General features: G+C 38.9%; 1 pseudogene; it reads right to left on the reverse strand.

Moving 5' to 3' along the window:
* Positions 1 to 2,855: 2,855 nt before the first annotated feature.
* On the reverse strand, positions 2,856 to 2,954 carry LOC132267783 (small nucleolar RNA R71; annotated as a pseudogene).
* Positions 2,955 to 9,900: the final 6,946 nt, after the last annotated feature.

The raw sequence follows: 9,900 nt of genomic DNA on the forward strand, positions 1-9,900 counted from the left end.
AGCTTGAAATGCCATTAATAGCTTTATATGTCAAAATGTGTAAATTTGATTCTATTTTTGTAATGTGTACATAAGTACACTCTTTATAATGTATTTGACATGTATGAGATGAGGCCATAGGCCAATGACATGTATCTTGTATTCTATGCAATTTTAACTTTATGAAATATTGTGAAAATATTAAAAAAATGCTGCGTCATTGCTTCATAACTTTTGCATCGGGTGTGGGAATTCCATTTTTATTCTTTCATAAGGTCTTATAAATCATGTTTGAAGTGTGGCCAAGGGCCAAATGGTAAATTGAAATCATTTGATAATTTTGGTTTTCAAATTTCCCTTTTCTTGTTCATTTTTGACTTTTTGCCCGTTAGGGGGTCAGATTTTGTAGCGGTGCTATTTTTTAGCTGTGGACCATTGAAGCGTGTCCAAATAGGTAAGTTACATTTATGTGCATGGTCGTTTCCGGGCAAACCATCTTCTTTAGTGAAATGAGCCTCCTATGGACTCATTTTGAAATTTTGTTGTATAATCTGATCCAGGGGCATTCTAGACCTTTCACATCAGCTTTAATTTCTTCTTTCGACATGGTCGAATAGAAAATGTGATTTTAGGGGGGGTTTTTTCTTCGTGTTTTTCTAGAAGAACTCGTCTTGACCTCCGTTTCAAGCCTCAGTTCTGGACACTCTTTTTTTTCTTTTTCTTTCTGTCAACATGTGCATGCCATTAGATGCCGACATGGGCGCCGGGCGCACATGGGGCATGTCATGGCCTTCGTCGGGTCGCCGCGACGCCAAAACTTCAAACACTCATGTCTCCCTTATTCGGACTCCAAATCGAGTGAACTTTTTTTTGAACTTGATTAATTTTTCGCTGTCTTTCCAACGGTGTATTCGGTTACCCTCGTATCTTCCTGGATAATTAACAGTTTACCCTTTTAGCCTTAAGTGCTCGTTTTTCTTCGTCATGCCGTTTCTCCTTCGTCCGGACTCCGAATCATGTAATTCTTGAGTCCATCTTGATTAGTTTTTCGTTGTCCTTCCAGCAGTGTGCTCGGTGGCACCCGAGTCTACAGTTTTCAGAAATGACTATTTTGCCCCTGAGGGCTTATTTTTTATATTTTTGATCTTTTGCTTCCGCATCAGTTCTCATTGAGTTCCACGACCTCATGGAAGGTCACTTTGACTTATTAGAGTCTTGTTTTCTATTTTTGCTTCTACATTTCAGATCTGTTTTCGGGTCAAACTACGGTTCATCACAGGACGCACTGGCTTGAAAAACCAGGGTCGTCACAAAATATACATTGAATGTCTAGAATGGTGATGTTTAGTGGTGACCTCTAGACCCTAAGACTTCACTCTCTTATTTTCTCTAAATTTTATTTAAATTGCTTATTTTACATTAAACTTGTTTAGTTTAGTTTGTAATCTAATCAACCAAACAATCCACTTTTGATCATTCGACCCACTAACCTATTTATTATTTCCATTGCTAGTGCACCCACAATCCCTTAGGACGATCCTTAGTCACCCTAGCTATATTTTTAGTTAGAGGTAGTAGTGGCATTTATAAATTTAAAACTTGGTCACACTATTTTATCCAAATTTGGTTGTACATCGACGACGGAACACCAAGTTTTTGGCGTCGTTGCCGGGGATTTGAATTGGTAACGCCGTGTTTTGGAAACAAATAGAAATTAGTACTCTTTTAATCGTGTCTTTACTTTATTTTCTTTTTAGTTACTTATTGTGTTTATTCTTATTTGATTAGGTGCATTGAGCAAGGAAATCGAGCAAAGGAAGTAAGGGAGCCAAGTGAAGCTAAGCAAAAACTAAAAGAGCTAAAATCTAAAAATTTGTAAAGCATAACAAGGCTTGAAACTTAAAAGTTTAATTGAAGGTGCTTAAGGACCCCTTGTGAGATCTTTCTAACTCAATCTCTAGTTAAATCGTCGGCCCGCGTGGTCGCAAGTTTTTAAATTCTTAGATAGATCGTGAGCCTGCGTGAAGGCAATTTACTTTTCTTTGCATGTTATTCAAGCATGGCAGTATGGGATCAATGTATGTGGAGAATGTTTGTTGATTGATTTGTTGTGGGGCGAAGTGATTGTTATTTGCTTGTTATTTGTTTAGCTAGTGTATGAATGGTCGTAGATCATTAAATCCTACTCTTGTCCCTCCTAATTTACATCTTGAATCGGTTGTTCGTAATCTTAGGGGAAGAGGTAGTTCTTATCACTCCATTTTACCAATGGAGGAATTGAATGACGACCATGTGGAGGACCTTGGTCACGTAGACCAACAAGGCATCCTCCACCCTAATGTGCATCATGAAAACATTCAAGTACTGTTGGGCATGCCTAAACCATTCATTCACCCACAACAACAAGGCCAAGTTCCATTGGGAATGCCTCGGCCAATTTTTGTTCCACAACCTCCCATGGTTCAAGCTAATCAAGGTGTTTGTTTAGCACCACCAATTGTGAATCCTCCCATTGCTTTAAGAGACCATTATGTGCCTAATGAATACAATGCACCCACTTGCATTCAATTGCCCCCATTTAGAGCACATCACTATGAGATTAAACCATAAAGCATTCAAATGCTTCCCAACTATCATGGACTTCCAAGTGAAGAACCTTATAAGCATTTGGATGAGTTTCTTGAAGTGTGTTCCACCATGAAATACACGGACATGCCGGAAGAGGTTTTAAAACTTAAACTTTTTTCTTTTACCCTTAAAGACAAGGCAAAATATTGGTTCAACAATCTTAGGCCTTTTTCGATAATTTCTTGGGCAGAAATGTAACAAGAGTTCTTGAAAAAGTACTACCCGGTATCAAAGACCAATGCCATGAAAACTTCAATTAGAGAATTTTCTCAAGGGGATGGGGAAATATTTCATGAGGCATGGGAAAGGTTTAATGACTTGCTTAGGAAATGCCCACATCATGACATACCTAAGTGGCAACTAGTTCAATATTTTGTTGAAAGTTTACCGGATAATCACAAGGGTATGGTTGATGCATCTATGGGTGGTTCTTATCTTGACAAGTATGAGGATGATGTGTGGCAATTGTATGAAAGCATGAGTGAGAATTCAATGCATAGATCCTTATCTTCTAAAAATGGTAGAAACCTAGGTGGAAGGAAGAATGTTGGCTTATATCAAGTTGACAATTCTAATGACATAGCCGCCGAGATGAAATCCTTATCTCAAAGGTTTGATCAATTTTTGATCAACCAAACTTCGGCGAATCAAGTATCTTCCTCCCCTAATCATGTTCATCATCGTGCATCTAATGAATCTTGCTTGACTTGTTCAAGTGTTTTACATTCTACTTCCAATTGTCCTCATGGACATATGCCAAGTGAAAACCATGAGCAAGTCAATGCTACATTTGTTAACCAAGGGAATAATCCCTATGGCACTCATTACAATTCAAGTTGGAGGAACCATCCAAACTTCTCTTGGAAAAGCCAAAGGGAAGGCTCAAACCCTCCCCAAGGTGGTTTTCAAAACAAGTATGTTCCACCTCTAATGCAAGGCCAAGGTTTCCAAGTTTTTAGATCATCATTATTTCAATCGCATGGCAATCAATTTTCTAATTCTCATTTTCCTAACCAATTATCATATTCTCAAGGAAATTTTAGGAGTCCCGCTTTTGAGGAGAAAGTGTTAACCGTTCTAGGCACTCTAGAGGCGAATACTCAATTGCTTTATTTCCATTCCCAATCCATTACTAAGCTAGAAACCCAAGTCAGGAAAAAAGCTAGTACCTTAAATGTTAGAGAGAAAGGGAAAATGATGTTGAATGCACCACCAAAGCAGCAATGTGTTGTGGAGACTCATTCCTCATCGGAAGGTCACACAATCGAACATGTCAATGCGGTGACAACCTTGAGAAGTGGGAGAATTATGGACAACCAAGTGAGTATGTCCAATGAAGAGAGTGAACCGGTGCAACCAAAAGTTGACACCCGTCCCGTTTCACATCCTATTCCTCCTTCATTACATTTGTATGACCCCTTTATTGAAAAAGCAATGGGAAATGATTTGAACAAAGTTTTGAAAGATGATTTGATAAATTCTTGTGACAATTTGAAAAATTCTTGTGTTGAAAATTCTTCAAAGAAAAATTTTGAAAAAGCTTTTGAGCCTAAAGCTCCATTTTCGGATGCCTTAAAAGGATCCATTTCTCTTGAAAAAAAAAAGACCAAGACTAATGAAATCATTGATGTGTTTAGGCTAGTGAAGATTAATCTTCCGCTTTTGGATGCAATTAAGCAAATTTCGGCTTATGCCAAGTTCTTGAAAGATCTTTGCACCCAAAAAAGGAAGAACAAAAGCCAAGTACCAAGGAAAGTGATCTTAATCGAGCAAGTGAGCTCCATTTTGTAGCATAGCACTCTCCCAAAGTTTAAAGATCCTGGTTCACCGACTACCTCTTGCATAATCGGTGACAATGTCATTAATCGAGCTCTTCTAGACTTAAGAGCAAGTGTCAACCTTCTTCCATATTCGGTATATGTCAAATTGGGCTTAGGAAACTTGAAACCAACGTCGGTGGTTTTACAACTTGCCGACCGATTCATCAAAAAGCCCCGGGGTATCATAGAGGATGTTTTGATTAAGATTGATAAGTTCTTCTTCCCCGTTGATTTCATCGTCATAGACACGGAACCGATTTCGAACCCCAAGAGCCAAATTCCTGTTATCCTTGGCCGTAATTTCTTGTCAACTGCAAATGCCAACATCAATTGTAGGACGGGGATAATGAAAATCTCATTTGGCCACATGAAAGTGAAGTTGAACATCTTTAATCCGACCCCGAATTCCATAGACAAGCATGAAGAAATGTGTGTCGTAGAAAAGTGCATTGACAATGAACTTGAAAAACATGAGTTTTTGCTTGGAAGTTCTAAGAGTTCATCTTCAAACTTGAATTCAAGAATTGTTGTTTCAAAAGCAAAGTTTAAAAGGGCATGGAAGCCCAAGAATTGCCTTGATGAAAGACCGTCAATTCATTTTGATCCAAATCTAATAAGTTCCTTAAAGAACCATTTGTTGAATGGGGTTCAAAGTGTTTTTCACCCCGCCAAGGAAGGGATGCATAATAAGGTATTTGATCCGGACTAAAAGAGCCCAACATCTTGCTAGAGATGTTAAAGACTAGCAATGCTTTGTAGGGTTTTCAACCCTATTCCTTCCTCATTTCTATTTTATCTTTTGTTTCTTGCGACGTCTAGATATATTTTGGGTTCATACACATTGTTGGGGATTTTGGTTAAAAATACCTGCACTTTCAGTTCTGAAATAGGCATCTTGTGCCTGTTCGATCGATCTCAAAAGAGGTTCAATCGATCGAACTTCATTCCTGCATCAAACCTGCATATTTCACCTTTGTCCCATTGTGTGAAATATTTTGTGATTGATCTGAAATTCTAAGATAGATCCAAATTCTTCTTAGATCGATCTTCAGTTCCAACACTTAGAAAATTTTTAAACCCTGTATAAAACAGCTCTCTGTCTGATCGTTCGAACTTGTCTACAGGTTTTTACCTGTTTGATCGATCGAAGCATCTTCTAGATCGATCTTGGATTGATCGATCTGTGCTCCTTTGTTGACTTTGACTGTATTTTGATTTTTATTTTATTTTATTTTATTCCTATTTTATTTTATTTTATTTTCAAAATATATATATATATATATATATATATATATATATATATATATACACATATAATATAAATAAATAAATAAATAAAAATTCCAAAAAGATTTTTATTTTATTTTATTTTTCCAAAATTCCAAAAAAATATTTTGAATTTTGAATTTTGAATTTTCAAATATTTAAAATTTTAAAATTTCCAAAATATGTTTTACAAGGTTAGATCGATCTAAGTTCTTTTCAGATTGATCTATGTTTGATCAATCGAAGATGTTTCCAAATCGATCGAACATGTCGGAGGCAGTTTTTAAAAATAGAAACCTTAGGGTCATTTGATCGATTTGGCCATCGATCTCAACCCTTGTCGCCGCCCACCGCTGTAACCTACCTTCCCAACCTCCGTCGAGTTTCCTGAGCTTCGAAATCTCATCTCCACCTCTAGATCTCATCTCATCTCCTTCGTTTCCACTTCTCTCATTGAATTTTGTTAAGTTTGAATTTAATTCCATTTTTGAGTTTCAATCTTTATGTTTTCGTGCTTTCCATAAATAGATCTAAGTTTCCTAAATGATTTTTGCTATTTTTGATGATTTTGAGCATGTGTATATATATGTATATATATGTGTATATATATTTTTGCATATTTTTTATTTTGATTCAATTTTGGGGTCACGTGCCTACACAAGTGACCATTTTTGTGTTGTTGAGGTGGAGAGGGACCCACAAGCTTGTTTGGGTACCCCCCGTGTCATCCACGTCATAGATCTGTGACTTTTCAAATTTCCCGAAGCAGTTTGATTGATCGAAGTTTTCTCAGATCGATCAGAGAAAGATCGATCTGAGAAATCGATCTCATATTCTCTTGATCGATCGAACTTCACAGATTTGCATATGTGCACTTCACACACCATCCATAGTGTTCATGCTAGTTTTTTGATGCCCAATGCCTGTGTTTTCCACATTAGATGCATTCCATACTTATCATGTTTAGCATATTTCACTCATTCATTGTCTATACCTGGCTGCATGATCACTTGTATAGATTCATGTCCATTACTCTGAGTTGTCTATCTTACTTGACATACATGTTTCTATATGTTATGCTTTAATTCTTTATTATCTGATTGCTGACTTTATAAGTGTTTCGTTCTTTTGTAGGCTAAGGCACGGGTTAAGACAGTCGCACGTCGACAGTATCCGAGGAGGGTATGACATTGTGTAGAGGAGCCCGCAAAGCCTTCAGATGCTCAGGGTCCAGTTCCAGATCCAGCTCCAGAGCAGGTTGATCAGGTTGAATATGCTGAGCAATTAGAGGGGTATCCTGAGCTAGCTTCAGCTTAGTCCTCATCAGCTGATTTCAGACTACAGTCTTCAGCTGATGCATCTTCATTCTATTTAGATGAGGCTAAGCATGTACCTTCTCCTTCACCACCACCGGCACAACATAGCCAGGTTCGAGATAAACCTCTCCCGAGATACTCATACCTTCAGGTGGCGCATGAGTCAGTGTTTGACATTACCTTCTTCTCCCCGCCAGTTTTGACTTGGGCAGCTTTTGATGACATCGAGCGACACGGTATTTCAGCCATTCTGGCGCCAGTTACTTATCCTGTCTTCCCGTGGCTAGTTCGGATGTTCTTCTAGAACCTCCGGCCGGCCCCGGGTAATCTATCAGAGATGCAGACCACCAACAATGGCTACCCCATCTAGATTACAGTTGATACATTAGCCAGATCTTCTTGGTGCCTGCATGTCTGCCCTCCCGAGCTTTATTATCCTATTTTGTAGAGGCCTTATGACGCAGACATGGCAGTTGCATTGACTGGCCGCTATGCAGCTGGCAAGACATTCGCCACACGGACTTATTTGCCTAATGATCTTTGGTTCTACGATTCGGTCTTGTACCGAAATGTATTTATGGCGGGCCATAAGATCCAGAGGCGTTTAGACTTATTGGCTGCTTTATACGCATTCTATACAGGCCACTGGGTATCTATCCCAGCACTCTACTTGAGTGCTATGATAAAGCTCTACATAGACTACATCAGCAAGGCGAAGCCCAAATAAGCTAAGTACCTTCCATTCGTTCATCTTATTACTCAGATCCTGTAGGACCAGTGCTACCCTTTCTATCTACAGGAGTGTCCTGGGGCCTGCAGCTTTCTTAAGAAGGATTGGAACAAGAGCTACAATGCTCTTATCAAGAGCCTAGAGTAGGATGCTGTTTTGGCAGCTAAGGAGGTGGAGCCTGTAGAGATGGAGGCAGTAGCAGCAGCAGCAGCAGTAGCAGAGCATAATACAGCAGACCCATCAACGGCTGTGGACATGCATATGGATATTGATCTAAAGCGAGAGCTAGCACATGAGTCACCACATCACTCTCAGGTAGGGTCGCCATTACATGCCCCGGAGCCTAGTCAGGATGAGCATCCTTCTCCTGACCCAGTCATACCTGACACTCCAGCACAGACACCTGGCCTAGGAGAGTGTATATAGACCTTAGAGGACACCGTTGTCTCTCTTCAACTGATGTGGCCACCCTCAGTACTAATGTGGCATCTCTCCTCTCAAATGTCATGGTTGCGCTACGAGATATATCCAAAGATATCCGAGGATCACGCCTCGCTCGCCCGATCTCCTCTGCCTAATTGATAAGCGCTGAATACTGTATATTCAAGCACCCTAAATTACATTAACAAAGTCCATTAATTGATTATTTTATGTGGATTAACTCCATTTGCATGTTTTTATGCATTTTCAGGTTAAAGTGCAAAAAGGAAGCAAAAATGATGCCTTGTGAAATTTTGAGCAAAAAGGGTGCCAATTCTGAATTTCTGGCAGCAGTAGAACCTGACTTTTGTTGCCATTTTTGACCTAGAAAACTCAAGAACTGGACTTCCATCATAACATAAAAGATTTAGATCTCTGAATCAGCTTTCCAAATCTTCAAGAGGTTCATCATTCGGAGTTCGGACCAGAGAGTTATGATCTTCTTAACAGAGGTGCGCAGAACTGCCTGGCAGCACTGAAGTACTGCCTTTCTCCCCATTTTCGACCAACCAGACTTGAGAATTGGGTCTTCATCAAAACATAAAGTTTTTAAAGCACTGAATCAGCTCCCCAAATCTTCAAACAGATCATCATTCAGAGTTCGGGGTACAAAGTTATAGCAGTTTTACCAAAGTAGGTCAGTGCTGAGCAAGAAGAGCATGTTGCACATTACACTAATTTAGAGTGCTCGAGACCACTTTTCGAGTGCTCGAAAATCAGGCAGATTGCACTCGGAAATGGCTCAATTTCAGCCACTTGCACATTGGTTTCCTCAATGCCATCTTCCTTCTTTATGAAGTGGTTGGAGGTGTTCCTTGGAGGAGAGAGAGGATTTTGTTGGAGGATAAAAGGCTACCAAAGGCCACACATTGGAGGCTATATTTATGCTTGTGCTATTGCTCTTTTGTAATCATGTAAAAACTCTTTTTGAAATGCAAATTCTCTCTTTTCTGTTAACTTTATGTACATTATTTTTCTATATTTATGCTTGTGCTATTAATGTTTTTTGTGGTTGTTTCTTTTGTTCTTCGTGATACTCTCCAGGTTGCGCAGTCCAATTCAAGTTTGGGGGTTTTGTCTCCCCATGCCGTTTCCTCCCCCTGGGTATTTTTGTTCCTTTCTATACTCTTTGTCATTTTTGTCTCTAACTTACATCCATATCCCACATTGAGGACACTGTGTAGTTTAAGTTTGGGGGTGCATTAAAGCATTCTTCGCATAGTTTTGGTATCATATTTTTGAAAAGCAATGATAGTGTAACTTGGAACTTGTCGGAGACAAAGCATATGTTTAATACCTTGTGTATAGAAGCAATTGAGAAATTTTTGAAAATAAAGAAATTTGAAATTGAAGTGATCATGCAAATACAATGTAGTCTGTATAAATGTCTCGATTAGATTCTTGCTGGATTTACACTCTTATAAGCTTCACAATGCACAGACGCATATTGGAAACTTAACTGTGAGGCATGCAACTTGATCAACCTTGACCTTGGCCTAGTTAATCTGATTTGATGAACCTGATAGATGAATATCTTTGGCATGATTATTGTGAGTTAAAAAAAAAAAAAAAAAAAAAAAAGACCAGTTGACGTTCGTAGCCTTTCCAACTTGAGCTATTAAGCCCTTTGGAGTGTCTCTACACTTAACACCCTAAAGCCGTCTGGTTTGGGAGTTGTTGG

Source organism: Cornus florida, unplaced genomic scaffold (genome assembly GCF_030987335.1).
Source record: "Cornus florida cultivar Cherokee Brave unplaced genomic scaffold, ASM3098733v1 CherokeeBrave_3.0.0_Hap2_Chr07, whole genome shotgun sequence".
In the NCBI taxonomy this organism is placed as follows: domain Eukaryota; kingdom Viridiplantae; phylum Streptophyta; class Magnoliopsida; order Cornales; family Cornaceae; genus Cornus; species Cornus florida.